Source organism: Corvus cornix, chromosome 14 (genome assembly GCF_000738735.6).
Source record: "Corvus cornix cornix isolate S_Up_H32 chromosome 14, ASM73873v5, whole genome shotgun sequence".
Classification (NCBI taxonomy): domain Eukaryota; kingdom Metazoa; phylum Chordata; class Aves; order Passeriformes; family Corvidae; genus Corvus; species Corvus cornix.
In genome coordinates, this window is record NC_046344.1 from 12,773,375 (window position 1) to 12,792,750 (window position 19,376).

Genomic DNA, 19,376 nt, shown 5'->3' on the forward strand with positions numbered 1-19,376 from the left:
TAATTCTATTAACTCCAGGAGGTGACAGGAACACTGAGGCGAAGAGGAGGAAGGAGCTGATGTCAAGTGCCTGAGGGAAAATCAAGACATGCAGGAGTAGGAACAGTTAATTCAGAGCTCAGCCAATAAGAAGACACACAGCGTGACTAAACAAAGTTTAAGAGCAACTAACAACAGGCAAACAGGAATTAGGATGTAACAAGAAGAAATTAAAATTCTTCTTTCTCATCCTAGAGACAGCTCTGGCTCTGCTGCAGAACCCTGGACAGCAAAGATGGAAGAGAAGGACATTTTGTTACAACAAAACATTACAAACATGAAACCCAAGTTTAGCACCTACTCTGAGTATGTGGGATGGTCAAGAGAAGCAGCCCCAACCCTGCTCAGTGTGGTCCTGCAGCATTCCCAGGCACTCTCTCTGCCTGGGGTAAGACACACACCTTCAGGCTACTGCCCTCCTCCTCCTCTGCCAGCTTACTGGGTGTCCAAATTGAGCACAAGCCCTCTCTGTAGCATTCTGGCATTCTCCTTTCAAGGAAAATCTGGATGCCAGTGGGAACCTAGTTTCAAGGAAACCCATCAAAAAGGAAAATTTCAATTCCCACCCTGAAACATATGCCTCACTGCTGAACTTTGTAGTGCTTCCAGATTCCACTTTTAGTGAGCACAGTTACTGTCCACAAAGCACCATTTCAGCATGAACAATTATAGCACAGAGAGGAGAATAACAGTACCCACCTAAATTTCACCTTGTTAATTTGATTTACCATGCTTCTCAACTAGGAGAGTCTGAGAGTTCAAGAGTGGGCAGAAAAAACCATCCAAACAAGCAGTACCCAAGGATCAACTCTCAGTAGGAATTACCCTTCTAAGTGCCTTTCTGCAGCACTCACACTGGTGCCCATCTGGGCCTGGGGTATTATCTGGGCGTCTCCATCCATCCTCTACATGAGAGAGTGGTTTAACTCAGAACTCCCTAAAATGAACCAACAGCTCCAATTAGTTTAAATACTAATTTACCAATATTTTATACAATAAAATGTAGCAATTTTACCATGCTTTGATCAACACCACTTTGTGCTGAAAATAGATCAATGTTATTTACTACTCAATATCACATAAGGATATTATATAATATCATAAAAATTATATTAAAATATAAAACCTTCAATATTTCTTTCAGGCTTTGGTATCCAATGAGAATGACAAATTATCTCAATCCATTTGTTTTTTGCAGATGCAAATATTTTCTCAGTAATAGGCAAAGCAGACACCATTTACTATTTGAAATTGTATTAACTGTACCATTAAAGAACAAATACAGAATTAATATAATTGGTACATACATAAGGTATTTGGGTAAAAAGGTTGGTGAGCCTTATTTAAGAAATCTCATACATGTAAACTTTGTCAAAAATTCCAAATATTGCCTGTCCAAAGAAAAAAGGAAACACCTCCCATCATCAAATCAGTGCTGTGACAGGGAATGACCTCTGCATTTATTTCACAGCAATTAAATAAAAAAAAAAAAAAAATCTGTTTAGGTAAGTGCTGCAACCACTAAAGTGAGACACGAAGCCACACACAAAAGCAGGATCATGTAAGGAAAGTATTTTAGTGATACCCAAAATGTGAAGTGACTTCATCTCTCCATGCCCATCTCTGTAACATTACCTACACAACTGTTCTGCTACACGGGTTTTACTGTTTTCCTTTCCAGCATCTTCACACCCTTAATGATATTTCTCAACATATTTGCACTGCTAAAAATGCTTAATTTGGCTTTTTTCCCTGCCGTGACTGAGGTTCTGTGTGACCTTGAATTGAATGCCACTGTAGCAAGCTGTCTCTCACCGTGGGAGTTCTCTCTTTTCTCATGTTTGAGCACAGGATCTTTGATTTGGTAAAGCAGCACTCGAACAGCTGATGCAGCACTCAGTAATTTTCTCCAGACACAGAGGTTTATCGTTTGTCCAGCAGGAACAGCAGTGTTTTACACACACATAATATCCTTCTAAGAAGGCACTTTTCAGAGTGCTTTGAAAACACTGAGCTTCACAGCCCCCCAAAAGGTAACTGAGAAGGATACAGGTATTGCTGCAGCTCCCTGCAGTGGCAGGACCAGCAGGAATTCAATAATGCACAGTGAAAACAATAAATACAGCTGGAATTACAGTGACTCTCAAAGATTTAAAAAAACCACAAAACAAACAGTAAAAAGCACTATTTTGTTGGGTTTTTTTTTTCCCTACAATGCTCCTTAACACCGTGCTTGGAGAGTTCACTGGCAATAATCTCAGTACTCGTGGGTCCAACACGAGTCTCCATTGTCCACACCTAATGACAGCAGAGTATGAGGAGATCCCAGCAGAAGTTTTCTGACCAGCTGCCTTCATAACCCAGTGGAAATACCTACAACTCAATCTCATCCCAGTGGAACTTCCAGATCAAAAGAAATAGATTAGATTAATGAAAATGGGCAGAATTTTGCTGGACCATGCTGTACCTTTTATTTAAATGTATGAATCAAATCAAGAGGAGGTCTGCTTTATGATGGAATATGAAATAATCATGCTTCTTGCACCAAAAATAGTTAACAGGATACCAGGTATAACAGCAGTGTACATACAGCTGAAAGGGCAAATAGTGATGAGAAAAATCATCTAGTTTTGTTACACAGTGGTTATATTGCATTGTATGTCTCTACTTCCCCAAAGCAGCCAGAGCAAGCTAAAAGACCCAGATCTCTGATATTTTGTGCATTAGAAATCTCTGAGTGATGGTGCAACGGGTATTCAGCAAAAGGGGGAAAAAATGTTCCAAATAGAAAGGATTTTCCTTTAAACTTCAAAAACTATACTGAGGATGAGGAAGTTTTCCAACAAATAACAAGGAACAGAACTTTCTTGCAAGTCTCCCATGTATTTATGGCATTTTGTTTTTAAATAAGCACTTCAAGGGATACAGGGGAGGCTTAGACAAGAAACTTGAAACCAGTCCTGGCCTCCAGAATGTGGGACACTCTCAATGTAAATTGAATTATACATCATGGCATGCACAGGAGACAAATTAATTTGCACAGGTTATCTGCCTTCCAGCAGCTCCCCAGATTTTCATGGCCTGTGCAACACTTGAAAGGTTTGCTCCAGCCCACCTTCTCCCTCGTCTCCCTGCTCTGCATTATGCCAGATTATTCTGTTATATAGGTCAAACTCTCTTGCAGAAAAGACCCCTATCTTTTTGTGATGCATAAGACCAGAGATGTTAACTTTTTAAAGCCTACCAACCCCATGTCAATTATTTCAATTTCATGTAAAGGTCTTTAAATAGATCATCTTAATAAATTATTATGGGGCACTTTCCTATTAAAACCCTCTTTCCACAGTGAGCCAGGGCTGCTAATACCCACTTTGAGGAGGCATCTGAAACCTGTGCACCATTTCCTACAGTAGCCAAACACTCCTATTTTTCATTATCTGACAAAAACACAGGGAAATTTGTACATGCACTGTGTTCACTAATGACACCAACCTGTCCTTGGAGAGACTGAATATTAATAGCCTGCTGAATAATAGTGACTCCTACATTTTAAGGATTTTACATGTGAGCTGTTAAAAAGTGGTCACCATTTTAGTAGTGTGCCCCCCAGACTACATGGACACAGCTGAAGAAAAAAAATGAGTTTCAGAGACTAATAATTAAAGGAGGGCTTGAGAAAAAAGAGGACAGAAACCAAAAAAATTCTTTATAATTTAAACTTTCTAATCCCCCCAATAACATAATAAACACTCAATAATTTAACTACAAAATTCCTATTAAGCAACTATGAAAATTAGAACATTTCTGATCTTGAATCTGAGACATTCGTTTTTTTCCATTTTGTTTCCAGCTCTGAACATTCTCCTATTTGTATTAGTTTTGGTGATTAATGCGGACCTTGTTGCTTCATATAACTTTTAAAAGCTGCACAACTTCTGATTTATTCCACCTAAGGCTCCCACACATTTACATGTTCCCAGATGTTTTCTCATTAGGTGAGCTCTCAATGGTTAAGGTGGAAGCTCTACTAAAAGAAGCACTTCTGAAGGAGGAAAATATTAAATCTATCATGTACACTGGAATACTGTCCAGTCAACAACTTTTCAAGAAAAATCAAAAATACAGATGTTGCTTCCTCCAATGCAGTTGGGTATGTGAGGGGTACAAGTCCAAAGAGCTTTGGACTGTGCAAAGCTACCTGTTTTATGTGAGACATTCTAAACACATTAATTGGTGTGATATTGCCCAGGATAAACTGATATAGACTCTGTTGTTATCACTTGCAGCACTTTGATCATGTAAACAAACATCAAAATTAGCATAACCGGAAGAGGAGCACTGCAAAATTAACTGTGCTGCTTTGCCCCTGATCTATTAAAGCCACAATAAGCTTACTGAGTTTGAGCAATTGAAATAATTTGTTTCCTGCTCATGATGTTATTACATTTGGACAGATACAGAGGAGATAACAGGATCATAAAAGAACACAGATAACCTAAAGACAAAGTGATACAGTAAATCACCACAACCACTAAATTCAAGATCTGAAACTGGTAGGCATAGAGGGGAATATAAATTATGACAATGCTAAGCAGTAAAAGCATTTGTGAGTTGATAGGGACTGAAAATTTAAATAAAAACATTTCCTGGCCTGCTCAGCCATAGCAATGTTCTTTTGTTTGTATTCCTTGTAATTTAGCTGCTTGACAACTTCATTCAACCTTCAGCAGCAAACACAGGTATTGATTATCTCTGAACATCCTAATGACTGGAGACTGGGACACAAACCATAAAAGCAGAGTTTCTGGTTACAAGTGAAATTATAGTTTGCCTACAAGATTGCACAATAAATCAGAGAACAAATCAGCCAGCACAGGGCTCTGGGGTCACTGAAGTGATGCTGACACATTACAATAATGAGAACTTGAAACACCTCATGCCCTATTGATTTTTAAGCTGAATCATTGCCACTGCAGGAGATTACAAGAGTGTGTACTGGAATCATGGCCCACATGGGAGATGCCGATGAAAAACACAAACAACTGCACCAAAATAGTTCTTTACCTGTATCTATTATAACACAATACCCTTCTCCCCTGCCCCCTCCCCAAGGTCTCAGCCTACAATTCAATCAAGGTTTAACTGCTTAACAATCTCACTTAAAACAACTTGCCTTTCTATTTTCTTCTTTGCCTACATTTATTATGTAGATACACAATAAGACTTGAAGTGACACTTCAAAACATCTCACAGAAACTGCATATTAGAAAACCTAGACTACGAGAAATGCTTTTTAGTGCTTCCAAGTAGCTTTCCTGTTTTCACTCAACAGCAAATTATTCTATGCTATAAAAATAATTCCAATAATCACCAACTTACTTTCTCTACACAGTGGAGAATACAATGTGTAAACACCAAAAGCCTTGCCACCAGCCAAAGAACAAAAACGCTTCTCTTTTTTTCTCCTTTTCTTCCACTTGATAGCATTGAGAACCAATAAGCTGTCAGAGGGGCGACCAGTGACACAGAATGATTATAGTCCTGTCACAACAAAAGGAGCAGTTATAATTTGCACTGTAGCCAATTACTTTAGGAACACATCATTTTGCTTAAGGGGAGAAAATAATACCTCTATTATCCGTTCCAGCCAGGAGGTCTCTTGCCATGCCACAGAGGTGCAAAAAGATAATCATTTAACTAGAGCCCCCACAGTAAATAAACTTTGAAATTTGTGGCTTATTCCTGACAATAAGAACTTTTTAAGCACTTCAGTGGTGTTCTTAATGAAGCCTCACTGTTCATCAGCTGTCAAGACAGAAGAAAGAAAGGGCTAACTCAGGCTAAGTGAAGGAATCACTCTGTGAAGAACTAGGTAACCTACGGCAAAGAGAAGAAACTTTTACCTCTTGATGCACTTCCCAGTGAAAGGGATTAGACAGTTAAATATATCCTAAGGATTAGCTCCTGTTAGGCTCCTCAGAGACATGTTTTTAATCAGTGGCTCTGCACTTGGCATTTACTCCTTTAGGGAGGGGTGAAATTTTCAAATTATTTCTCTTCTTCCAATTGAAATTCAGTGCCATCAGCAAGACTCCAAAGAAAGAGGGAACAGAAGGGCAAGGAACCTCAATTTCTGGTAGAGCCCCCTCCTTTTAAGTTCCTCTCAATATTTAAGGTGCTTATCCTCAACCCAGCTCTCAGAGAGTTGTGATTCCAAACCTTCCTTCAGTGTGGATTAGTCAAAAGGGAAGGAGCAGCAACAGGCAGGTTTTTAAAGGAACAGAGGTGTTTGTGTTGTGCAGATGTGTGAGGAAGCACTTGTGAATACACATATCCCCCCTGCCACCACCAAAGCACCTGCAGTTACTTGTTCTTGCCTTCCCTCTCCCCTTTTCCCAGCAGATGCCTCAATTTTTCTTTCAGTCCATGCCCAAACTGCTGCTGCTTCATCTCATACCTAAGCCTGGTAACTCCACTTGAACTGGTCGATCCTCTGCCTGATCTTCCCTGAGAGACATCCTCAGACAAATGAGAGCACATCAGCTGTGCTAAGTGCCACAAACCAGCAGCTACAACCATTATTAACAGGGGAAAACCATCCCCAGCAGGATCTCCTGTGCAATTTGAGGGCCTACAGGCAAGGTTAATTACTAGCATAGAAACTGCAGCGCAGGACAAGCTACCTGCCATAAAACCAGGCTTTTCTAGGAGGAAAATTTCATCTCTCAACAATACAATAGTTTTTCGACTAACTGGAAAATTGTACTAACAGAAAATCCAACGAAGGAGATGCTCGATGTTTACACAGAAAGAACAAACAGCAGTGAGTACAACAGCAAACAGGACTGTCTGCAAAGACAAGCTGCAGGACTTGGTAGGAGTTTAAGAAGAGAGAGTGCACAAAGATGTGGACAGGAGGAACCCCACATTAATTAATTACCAATTGAGCTGCCTTGGCTCAACCCTTGCCCTCAGGACAACACAAACTTCCACAAAGAGAAGCAAATCCCACTCATGTTATTGACATAATCTGTCAGGACTGTGCATGCTTCTCATATTTCATTGTTTTTATAGGTTTTTTTCTATTAGATGAAACCTTATATTCAGCATTCTCCTTGTAGTTCTGTAACTTAGACAGACTCAGCATCAGTAAATGTAACAAATCCCTAAGGTCATTTTGCTAGTATCAATCTTAATTAATGGCATGGTAGAATTCATTAATAGAATTTTCACAACATTTGATGGTGCAGCATTAGCATACAATCATATTACCACTTACCATTTTTCATCAAAATAAAAGTCAAATAAGGGGGAATAGTCTACTGAGTAAGAAAAGCCAATTTATTAACACTAAAAAAATAGCTTCAGAAATTTTTACCGTGTAGGTAGCATATAAATACACGGACAATTAAAATGGCTGTAAGTGCATTACTACAATTCATATTCTGGGAGAAATACAACGGGGAAGAGACTGAATTTTGACAAAGAAACTATGCCAGCACAAAAAATACTGCAATTTTTCTCCATTTTTTCAGTAAGAGAAAGTCTCAGCAGCATCTTCATAATTTGTAAACCTTACTCACAACAATTCAGGACCCCTTGGCAGAGCACTAAAACCACTGGCATGTGATACCCTACCAGCAACTTTTCCTGTAATTTGCAGTAACAGCTCACCTGGTCCAGCTGCACAGAGTTTGGTCAGAATGAAAATTAGAATGAAAATTGTGCAAGAGGGTCCAAGAGATCATCCATGGTAATGACAGAAGATCAAACAGTTTAAAGGACTCCAAGATTCTATTACAAAATCCAGAGAAATAACACTAAGGCTGCTTATTTTTTAAAGGAAATAAAAATCAGACTCAAAATAAATACCAACGGCTGGCAGAGAGAACTAGAAAACTCAGTTCTCAGAAAAAAAGAACATGGGAATATGCAGCGAAAATTAGTAGAAAAGCAGAAGGACATCCCTCCTCCCACAAATTCTACCTGTCAGAATCTGTTTTAAATGCTGCAGATACACATAATTGCAAGACTCATTGTCAAAGATGTGTTGCCAAGCCTGAATACCCAAGGAAATATAAGGAGTGCTCAAAGGGAAACTACATCTTTATATCCTGATGACTGAAACCTGTTGCCTTGAGCATCAGACTCATCCCTTCAACATTAAAAATCAAGGTAAAGCTGTTCCCAGTGCCCTGCTCAGCCCAAAGTAAAACAGATAAGGAATAAGCTCAGGTCTGAGCAAGGCACTGTATTTCTCTCTACCTCGTTCTTCGTCTTCATTTAGAGGGTAGCACTGAAGGTCTTGGAGACACTTCTTTTTGACAGTTTTGTTAAAATTGAGGAGTTTTTTAAACTAGTCCCTTCTCGGTACTGAAGCAGGGCTGGGGTTTTCCTCTTTGCCACACGATGTCAGTGTTGCCGAGTAAAAATTGGAAATTAACATCTTTATCGGGACTCAAATAAAAGTTCAGACATTTTGCTCCTTTAAGGCTATCATGGGACAACTTAACAGAGCTGAAAGATGCCCCAGTGCAATGCATTCCAAACTTCCAGGCGCCTAACATGAAAGGATTGCACGTTCCCAGCCAACTCGGAATGACAGACGTGTCAACACCAGAATCCTCCTGCTGTTTGTTATCTCAGGGGGATGTTACCACTCTAATTGTGAAATCCCACCTCTGCATCTCGTTGGCTTGAATTCCTGAAGGATGAAAATTAATCCATGTTATTTTTTGTAACTTAAAACTCTCCTCAAAAGGTGACCAGTGCTGCCACTCCCACAGCACTGGGGAATGCTGCCAGTTCAAACTGAGTAATTGGCTCACACACATCAAGCTGTGTCAGAGAAGAGGATTTCATACCTGAATGGGGGAGGGAATTGTGCCATAACCTGCTCCCTAACCCTTCAGCACACGTCTTTTGGAGCTATCATTTTAAAACATAAAAATACGCTTCCTAGAAAATTCATAGTGCTGCTAAGGCACAATCTAATTCAATCCTTCCTCTCAGTCACCCAAACCTGGAGAGAGAATGGAGGCCTGAAAATAACATGATCACTGTAAAATACATCCTTTATACCTTATAACTAAAAATCCAACTGTATAGATTTTTTAGAACCAGATCTTTCTTGTTGCAATACCACTGACAAAAGATTCAAAGTAACTTCTTGAACACTTGCTTTCTTTTTTATGTCTCAGTACCATTTTCCCCCCTATAATCCCTTTGTAGCTCTTACCAGCCCACACTGTGTCCCACATTTGGGGTATGACAGGTTAAAAGTCACACTATGTCACCTTCTGACTTCAAACACTGGAATGTGATTCATTCTTCTGTGCAGCCACGAATAAAAATCCTTCCCAAATGGGGGATGGGGAGAAGGTACTAGCAAAGTTCAGCTCCTGTGTGTGTTTGAGGCTGTTTAATTTGCACTAAAAAGCCCAGCAGATGTATGAAAGACTGCCTGAGGTCTAACGTACACACTGATGTACCCAGACAGAAGCTTGAAACTGTAGGAAACAAGAGCAAAAACATGAAAAACTACAAAAGGTGGATGCAAACGCTATTTTCCTCAGTACATCTGTCTCCTTCACCATCTGTATTGACAGACTTTTACTTTTTTAGCACTTCTACTCAGAAAGATATTAGAAAAGAAATGGTAATTGTAAATATTGAAGATGATGGCCATGTTTTTTTCAAATCCCTTGCCCACTTGTTACAAGATACTGCTGTGCATCTTGTGTCTTTCTTGTTAACATTTCATGGAGAACTTCCATGAACATACGTTTGTTCTCGTTCCCAACACTTTGTTCTGTCACTGTGACAGATGGCTTTACACTGAAGCATATGAAAATATTAAATTCCTTATCAACCTGTTGACGTTTGAAATGCCTGTAAGTAATAACCATCTTGGCAGCTATTTCTTTAATACAGAAAGCTCTTTAGTGCCTCCATATCCGTTTCCTATTTGTTACAGTCTATTCTAAAGTACAGTTTTCTTTGAACTCGATTGATAGTAGCATTGTTTCATTCAAAATAATATAATTTCTAAGCAGAATATTTTGTTTTACTATTAGTTTATCTGGAAGAAGTTGAAAATTAATTTTAAAAATTACAGTTAGACACAATAGGGGCTTGTGATGTGCCAAAAGGAGTGGGGAGGACACTGGGACTTGGTTCCTTTCCCTGGGACTGTTCCTTCTCTGTCTAAACACAGCAACTGGTAGAACACTGTCTTCAAGATTTGAATCCAGTTCTCTCTAACACAATATTCTACCCTGTGCCAAACCAATTGTTGGCTCTAGCAACTAGATAAAAAAAACCAAAACCACCCCAAAACATGGTGAAATGAGGGCGTCCAGCATGCTTATCCTTCTCACAATGCTCACATTGAATTGAGCAACTTCAGTTTCAGCTGGTAAACTAAAATTCCCATGACAAGGACCACTGGTTAAGAACACATCCTTTTAATTTCTATTATTTCCTTAGCTGGAGGCTTTTTGACAAGAGGTTTCTGGTTGCTATATAGAATATGTAGAATACTACACAGAAAATAGCACAACAGAGCCTCTCTGGCCCCAAGGCACTCTTACACTTCTCAAATAGTAAAAAAAAAAGGTCTCAAGTGTTCTAATATGTTCTGTGTAATCAGCTTTTTATTAAAAAACCTTAACGTTATGTTATTAATAGATGTGAAAGTCTACACGGTTTTCACATGAAAAAAATTGCTTTCTAATTATAAAGCAAAAATATATTCAAAATGTCTGTATTTTAAATTCTAAAGGCAATATGACAGGAATAAGGGGAGCTGCAGTATGTAATATAGATGTTATAAGAGGGTGTACAGAAGCAGTTCTTCAAATGCATCAATTCTATTATACCTGTCTTGTCTCTTATTGAGAGGATTATTCCGAACTTCCATAAATACAGACCAAAGACTTTCTCAGAACTAAGTGGCAATCTCCACCCGAGCTTCCCCAGCAACCAGAGTGTGAGAGGTGAGACACCCCAGAGGGGAGCTGGGAGCAGGGATGGAATAGGTGCATGCCCCTCTCTGCACTCTTTCCTCCTCAAAAAAAGATCCAAGATTTTATTAGAAATGTTGCAAAACTCCAGCATTTTCCAAACTCTCTTCCTAGGAAACACTGCCAATGTTGATTCACTGTCTCACCTCACAGAGGTGTAACAGCAGCAGGAAGTCAGATTCTGAATTTGGGTTAAAAAACTGTCTCAGTAAGAATATGAGAGATCCACCTGCTGAATGGGAAGTAAGTTTGGTATTTGAGAAAGATTTTCTACTTTAGAAAAACACAGCAATGAGCAGGAGTTCTGGTAGTTATAAATCAATTCTATAGAACATGTTTACATAAACAGCTGCATTTTTCTGGCATTTGCTTCCCAAGCCTTTCCTAAAAGCCTCCAGCGATAGAAATCCCATCTTCCTAACTCATCTAATTAAATATTAAGTATTCTTACTATCAGGAAGCCTTTGTAATGCCCAATCTAAACTTTCCTTTGTGTAATTTAAGCCCACAGCTTCCCAACCTACTCACTGGAGCCATAGAGGAGAAGAACATGTCAATGCTGTTACATTCAATTACATGTCAGAATTTGTTTCTTTAAGCAGAAATGCAGTCTCGTGTCTGCAGGATTGAAAGATCAAATGAAACATCTGTTACTAACTCAAGTTAGACCCAGGCACTTTCTACAACATGCAGGAAAATGAAAAGGAAATTTCTGAGTGGGGAAAAAAAGGACAATTCCTTTCACCATGCCAGAATGAAACACGTCAAAGTTGCAGTGCTGTCTGGCTCTTTTCTGCCATGTTTCCAGTTTTCTTAGAACATAGGTAGAATTTGGAAATTTCTTAAAATAACCTAAAAGGATTGGTAGTTACCTAACCCTCCTCCCTACATCCACTGAAATAACTGCCTGAAAAAAACCTGCTTGGATCCAGTCAGAATTTTACAGTCTTTGTGCTTCACGGACACAAAAGTTTGGGGGAATAAATGTATACATCCTGCATGCCATTCTTAAAAGATAATTCCCCATAAGAATCTCAGCTCTCTCATCCATCTTTGTCTTCTGTTATCTTAATGGGCACAATGTCCTTGGCTCCTCCAGTGGTGCTAAAACCTGAAGGAAATAAGAACAGCCCAATCCACCTCCCTCCTGAGCAGGCACAAGATAATCTACCTGAGTCATCCACTCGAGTGCGTGATTAGCTGGAGTTTGTAACCTCCACTTCTCTTGTTCTACTCCACAGCCAAAGTCAAGCTGTGCACCACCCAGTGACTCACACCCCATTATTTTATAATATTAGTCATTTAGTTGCTAATTACAAAAAAAAAAAAAAAAAAAAAAAAAAGGTTTACTACAAATTTATGGAATAGATTTGCATCGTTTTCCATAGATGCAAATATATTTCAAAACTGCAGAAGCATTTTCCATTTTATCCCAACTGTGCTTTACCCTCAGCTCTCAGGGGCTGAAATAACCCATTGCTCTCTAGCTGATAACGCAGGATCCTGGGATAACACAGGCTGGAAGGAGCTTATCCAAGGACAGTCCTTCAGATCCTCTTGGATACACCTCCTTGGAGTGCAGAGGTGCTGAACTGGTCAGGCAGAGTTTGATGCATCACCTCACAGCCCTTCATCCAACATTTGTCTTCTGAATCCTCACCTTGCATTTCCTCTCTCCCCACACTTGTCCTGAGAGGTTAAACTGACAGGGTAAATGTACAGAGCAATAATTCAGAGAAATTCATTCAGAGAAAGGATGTGAACCAAGAGCAGGCAGAGCTAATCAAATCTTGAATGTATCAGCAGAAGTTTATAACTTTTATCTTTTTATGAGACAGATGATCACACACACATACCCACGCTTCTATAAATTTGAGATAGTAATAAAACTTTCTAGCAGACTTTGGCAAAATAAAAAACCTTATAACCTCTGTTGCAAAGAAGCCCAACAGGCAGCTTAGAGATCTCAAGTCAGCTGTGAGAGCTACAGCCTCAAATGTCTAACAACATCTTAACAATAATCATTTTATAGTCCTGATTGTACTATAAATCATAGCCAATATTTGTCTTCTGATCACGAGTTAAACTATTTGATGCAATGTTTTTATTTAAATGCAAAATGTTCAAAAAGAATGTCTCTGATGGAAAATAAAGATTTCCAATCTAAATGATAACTAGAAAAGGCTGAAGCAAAATACAGAAATTAAAATGCTTGGGACCGAAACCTGGGGTCTGAACCAGAATCTCTGTCATAAAAGACTAGCACAGGGAGCAGGGAAATCTTTTTGTCTTCAGGTCCCCCGAGAACATGAAACACTGAGGTCATCTGCAGCGTGGTAGATTTTCATTTGTCTAGCAAAAAAAATATTTATCAAGACAATAGAGACTGCTAAGCACTGGAACAGGTGGTCTAAGGAAGTAAGGGACCTTCCTTTCCTGACTGCTTGTAAAGATTACAGGATGTCAATCATCAGTGACACTCGTCAAGGTGCTCCTTGCAGGGAGCAGGGCTGGACTCCACAGCGTGCAAGAGTGTCCTCTGCATCACTGTTTTTGAAAATCCACACCAATATTTAGAATGAAGCCATTAAATTGACCAAAACAAAATTGTGCATGGAAAAAAAAATTAGACGTTTTTATAATTTTCTTGCCAGCTGCTATAAAGGGATTTTTTCACAGAAATGCCTCACTGTAACATCAGGATGGAGTTTTGTTCCGTGCTTGCTCAGTTACATGTGGGCAAAAATGAATGAAAGCAGAACTGCCACGCTGCCTCCCCTCTGCAGAGTGCCCTGCTCAGGGCTGAAATGGAATAATTGATTAGAAGAAACACTCACATCCAGACATGATGCTTCTATTAATTAGAAGAAATACCAACATACGAACAGACAGGCTTTAGCTTTATTTTTCATTGCTCAGCAGCTCATGGCTGCTGCAGGAAGAGCTCATAACAGAGCTCATCGCTGATGTTTGCTCTTTGCACTCATTCTCTCTAATAGTTTGCTTCTTTTACTCAGGGCAAGGCCTGACCAGTGCAGTTTCTCCTCCTACAGTACATGCAAGGAGTGCACAGGAGCTCAGTCCCTGTAGCTACTGCCTATCCCAAAGATATCAGCACCCCTGGGCCCTCTCTATAAAGCCTCATTTCATTGATAATTCACAGGCTGTTAACACTTTTCACAGCTGAGCTCTCCTCCAACCCCCAGGTTCCAGTTCTAAAGACCAGCCTGAAGTCACTGTGTTCAGAAGGGGTGCAATCAGGGAACCACAGCTACTACAGGAAGCCACGAAAACGTTCTGTTCTTGAGATTAAAATTGGGCAAACAGAACTTCTGCTAAGCTGGTTTACATGGCTGTGCTCAATTTGATTTACCAGTTCTCATAAAATCATAGAAACTTGTTTAAGAGACTGTGACATCTTGAAAATATGATTGGAAGTAAAGAAAATGTATTAAAATACCCAATGCCATTCTTAATAACTCCCTTTAGTAAATTCTACTTCCTGTTATGGCTCAAAGAATGAGCAAGGATAAGAAAAAGGCTGAAGCTTTCCCATCTGAAAGTCAAAATGAAATTAAGTTGCTTCCCACGGCCTCTCTGTTGGTACAAAGTTCAGTCTGCCACGACTGGATTTTTGATTCTGCTGGCACTGGGAAAGCCTCACAACTGGAATGAAATGCCATTTGAAATGAGATCTCGTTCTGAGATGATTTTGCTCCCTGGCACAGCAGCGGTATCCTGCTTTTCCTGGTAACTGTGAAGATTAGTGCAGGATTACAGCCTCAAGTGGTTCTGTCTTAATTGGCAAGGTGGAAAACTAGGACATCCCACCACTGTTCATCACACAGACCTCATCAATCAATACTTGTTTTGAGAATGACAAAAGTATTCCAGTGAAAACATGAGATGATATTCATTTTCATTAGTCTTGCAAAATATTCCAAGAAAAATACAACCTAACGGTTTGAGATTACTCTGTGTCACAGCCAAATATCAAACCTTCCCTGCAAGCACAGGTGACAGCAGATACAGCCTTCTATGAAACACATCTCTTGCTCCTACACACACCACTTGCTGCTATCATGTGTTGAGAAGCTGGGCCATGGAAAGCCAGAGGGCAGAGGTGACCTGCTGTCCCCAGGACTACAGCCCCAAGGATCTGTCCTGTCAGAAAGGCCGAGCAGTTGGAAAAAGGTGAACACTTGACGCTGACATGGAAACATAAAATTCACATGAAACAGTACAGGAGGAAGCCAAGAATGCTCCAATAGGGCCTGGTCTAATTGTCATGTTCTTAGGAGACTTGCTTCGCTGTAGCAGCAGTTCTTCAAAGATACTGAGGCTCATCTTAAATCCACAAAATGATGCTGCTGTTGTTAAGAGCATCAGGTAACAGTGCAAGTTCTCAGTGCCACGTGTGCCTCACACCCCACTTGGCTGTAAGAGGTTTTTCCAGTTAAAGAAGCCATTAGAGCCAGGTTAATTAGCAGTCAGAAACAAGTCCTCATGTAAGCTACAGCTCATTTATCTGGAAAAACGATCAAAGAGCATTCCTGGATTATTATTAGTCATGGAATCAGAAAGGTCAACTTTAACAAGGACAACATTTAAGTTAAAAAAGACATAAATGCCTGTCCAGAGAACAGCACAGCACAAGCAGCATAATTGACACATGCAAAGTGTGGGAGGTTGTTGTCAGCATTTTACACCACACTCCACCATAGGAGCAGTGAACAGATAACCTGTGTTAAAGTTCTGATCAAGTTCATGTTGGTCCTTTTGGCCCATTGGCATCCTAGTGCCAGGATTAACATCTGGTTACATCCCTCCCCTTCTCTTCCCAGCTAAATTTGCAGTAATTACCAGAGAAGAAACCAGCTTAAAATTTCTGAACATCAAATACATAAAAACAGAAGATTAAAAAAAAAAAAAAAAGCAAACAACAAAACCAAAATGGATCCTCTGGCCTTCCACATGAAAATTTTGATTGGATTCCTAATCATCATTAGAAAACCTTATATTTAATACATAATAAATACTGATTTTAAAAGATTCTTTTATTAATTTCTAAACATTTAACCAGATTGTTTTTAATTATCTCTACCAAAATGCAGGTAATTAATGAGTAGCTGCTGATCTCTGGGTATCTGAAACAGAGTAAAATAATAGTGTTTCCTTCTCCTGAGAATAAAAATACTTAAATAAAAACTGTAGGTGCAAAAGTAAAAGAGGATTTTCAAGATTTTCTGGGGTATGGAGGTAAACCTTGTTTTTGTGAACACGTGACACAAAAGAATATTTTGAAGTTTTTATGCCTCAAAAAAAAAAAAAAAAAAAAAACCCAAATACTGGAAGGCTATTAAGTCCAGGCAGTAAAACTGGGCTCTTTGTCATGTTTAATTGCTTGGATTCATAACCTAGTTTTGCTGAATCTGGACGTTACTTCTGACTCAAGCAGATTCTCAATTTTAATACTTTAGAAAAAGTTTGCGTGTCTCCACGCCTGTGAGACGAAAGCATTTTTTGAAATATTCCTGACCATCAGTGAATTTTCCCTCTACAGAAACCTCTTTGCTGTGCATGAAATCTGTAATTAACTACAGAACAAAAAAATGTAAAAAAAAAATAGTCTCTGATTGTAACCTGGTGAAGGAAGCCATACTGTGCTTCATTTTCAAAGACAATGGAGGGAAATCACAGCCTCTGCAATTTAGCATGGGTAAGTGACATGAAAAGCACAACAGGCAGGATGAGGACAAACAGAAAGCAGAAATGCCTGCACTCAATTCCAATCCCCCAAAGTAAACACGTTCCCACACTGTCCAAACTCAACTTCAGCTAAGGTAAAAGTACTGAGTGCACAAAGTCACCAAAGACAGCAACTTTGCCACGTTCCTTAACATCTCCACTGGACACCTTAAAAAGAAAATAAAAAAATAATAGAAAGGAAAAGACTTATTCCTACAGACAGAACTTCACGGCTGACACGATAAATTTAGAAGGAAATGCCACCAGAAGAGAGTTTTGGCAGTGACACATTTATTTCTTTTCACTGTCTGGTATCTCACCCAAATGCAATCCCACAGCATTTGAATTTTAAATAAAACGCATTTGTGATGCACCCTGTTAAAGGACAAGCCTGCATTTCTCTTCCATCTGGTGCCTGTGTACTTATGGCACTTCTTGTGTTCATAAAGGCATCCCTGGGCACAGCCAGAAGCTGAATTCCCTGAATTCCTGGTCTCCTCACACCTCAGTTTAGGAGAACTATTCCTTTGTAACACGTTCCAAGACGACGTTAAAGGCAGATAACTCTCCTAAGCTTATTTTCACCTAGATTGAAAATGTACCTATTCATAGCACAATAATAGGCTTGAAACCTTACCCTCCCATAAAGTTAGTACATTTCAAAAGTTATGCTTAGTTCCTAGGAGATGCTATAAATTACCCAGTCTTGAAATATAAAACCCCCTAAACACTGAAAAACTCTCTGAAATAATCGAGGCCCTCTGAAGACTTTGTTCCCATCTCTAAATCCTAGAAAGGCACTATCCTGTGACACAACCATTCTAACAAAAACTCCAAAATCCCTATCACTGAAGTTGAGTGAAACCTTGACTTTAGTAGCTTGATTTTTACTAAGGAGTTAAAAATAACTCTTTCTTAGCTTGCTTAAATTAAAATATGAAGTAAACTTCAGACAAGATATTTTCTGTAGTTGAAACCCCCTACACATTTTTCCCCAGTTTACTTTTCCACAATTACTGCCACAATAACTTAAAAGCATGAGTCGACCACATTTCTCTCCCTACTCCTCTTTAATTTGTTGCTTCAGTTACCATTTCTAACATATTTATCTTCATAAAATTAATTTAAAATTTAATAGCATTATTTTCCCTTACAAAAGGAAAAACCCAAACTTCCAATATTATTCTCGAGAACATTTTTCTAGACCTTTTCTAGCATTTCAAATACCGCAAAGTTGATCACTTGAAAAATCAATTTACTACTTGTTCCTGGAAAAGTTTTCTGGTTTATGAGCAAAACTGAGATCCTACGTGAAACTTCTATTAAAAACAGAATAAATCTGAACAATTCCATGCTAATGATGCTACTGAAGTAAGTGGTTTGATGTTGGAAAGACTGAACGTAACACTTTGACATTGCTTCATCCATCTATTATTGTTATCATGATCTCAAATATTTACTCATGTAGGAGTAGATAAGAACATAAAGCTCAAACTTTCTAAAACTGTGCCTGGAAAGCAGTCTAATGAACTGTGCTGACAAACCCCGAGGTATCAGGGCATAGGATGTTGGGAGACACTGGTTAAACAGAACTTCCAGAGCAGGCATGGGAATGGGAGCCATCGTGTGTTCACAGCATCTCAAAGGCCAAGAAATTAACTGCTTTGGGAAGAAGAACTCCAAAAGGAATAATCAAATCCCTCCTAGATCCATAGGTTTAATGGAAGTGAAGATGAAGATTGACAGACACTACCCAGGCACTCACAGAGAAGCCCCTGTAAAGGATAAAACCCCAAAGTCCACTTTTTTTTTTTCATTAAATGATTCAAATCTGAAAAGCTAATAATTCTACACAGTACTACTGCTCTTGCTGTAGACAAGGGAACACTGTTCATTGAGTAGCAGTTCTGCTCTCTGTTCAACCTTATTTGCATGTTCAAAAAACAGATCGACAACAGGAACATTAAATATCTAAGAAAAAAGCTACCATGTATGGTCAGAATATCAAGACATTCAAACTTTATATGTATCTGTTGCTTTATTTTAGAAATACATATAGAACGAATGTACTGCATGTAAACTGATTTTTCTAAATATTTCATAAGCAAAAAAAATTGCAAACTTTCTATGTAACACTTATATAAATCCTAATTACTTCTGTATTAAGACCAAATTCCTTATCACTACAGAAGTGACAAATACAAAGACTGTTTCCTCATTATCCATCAAAATAAAATACCTGAGATAGAATTTAATGCACAGTCCTGGAAGCAATGTGATTTTAAGGTGTCTGAACTGCAGAGCCCAGCATTCCACTACTGGGCTGTGCCAGAGTCTCCTCCACGTGACAGCAAGTCTTTCAAAAATATTACACCCCTATTAAAAGTATGGAAGAGTTCCTTTTTTTTAAAAGTTAGAGAAATCCACCTTCCCCACTCCCCTCAACATTTTTTGCACACTTTGAAGTGTGTGGGTTTTTTAGAGGAAGAAAATTGCTCAAGTCATTCAAAGTATTTAAATTACTTTGCAATTATATCCAGCTGGAAACTGAGAGGCATTTTTAAA

At 39.0% G+C, this 19,376-nt stretch overlaps 1 protein-coding gene across 23 annotated transcripts in view; it reads right to left on the reverse strand.

The window, feature by feature from the left end:
* RBFOX1 (RNA binding fox-1 homolog 1) overlaps positions 1-19,376 on the reverse strand; it is a 1,114,622-nt gene that overhangs the window by 576,824 nt on the left and 518,422 nt on the right. The gene's annotated exons all lie outside the window — the stretch shown is intronic.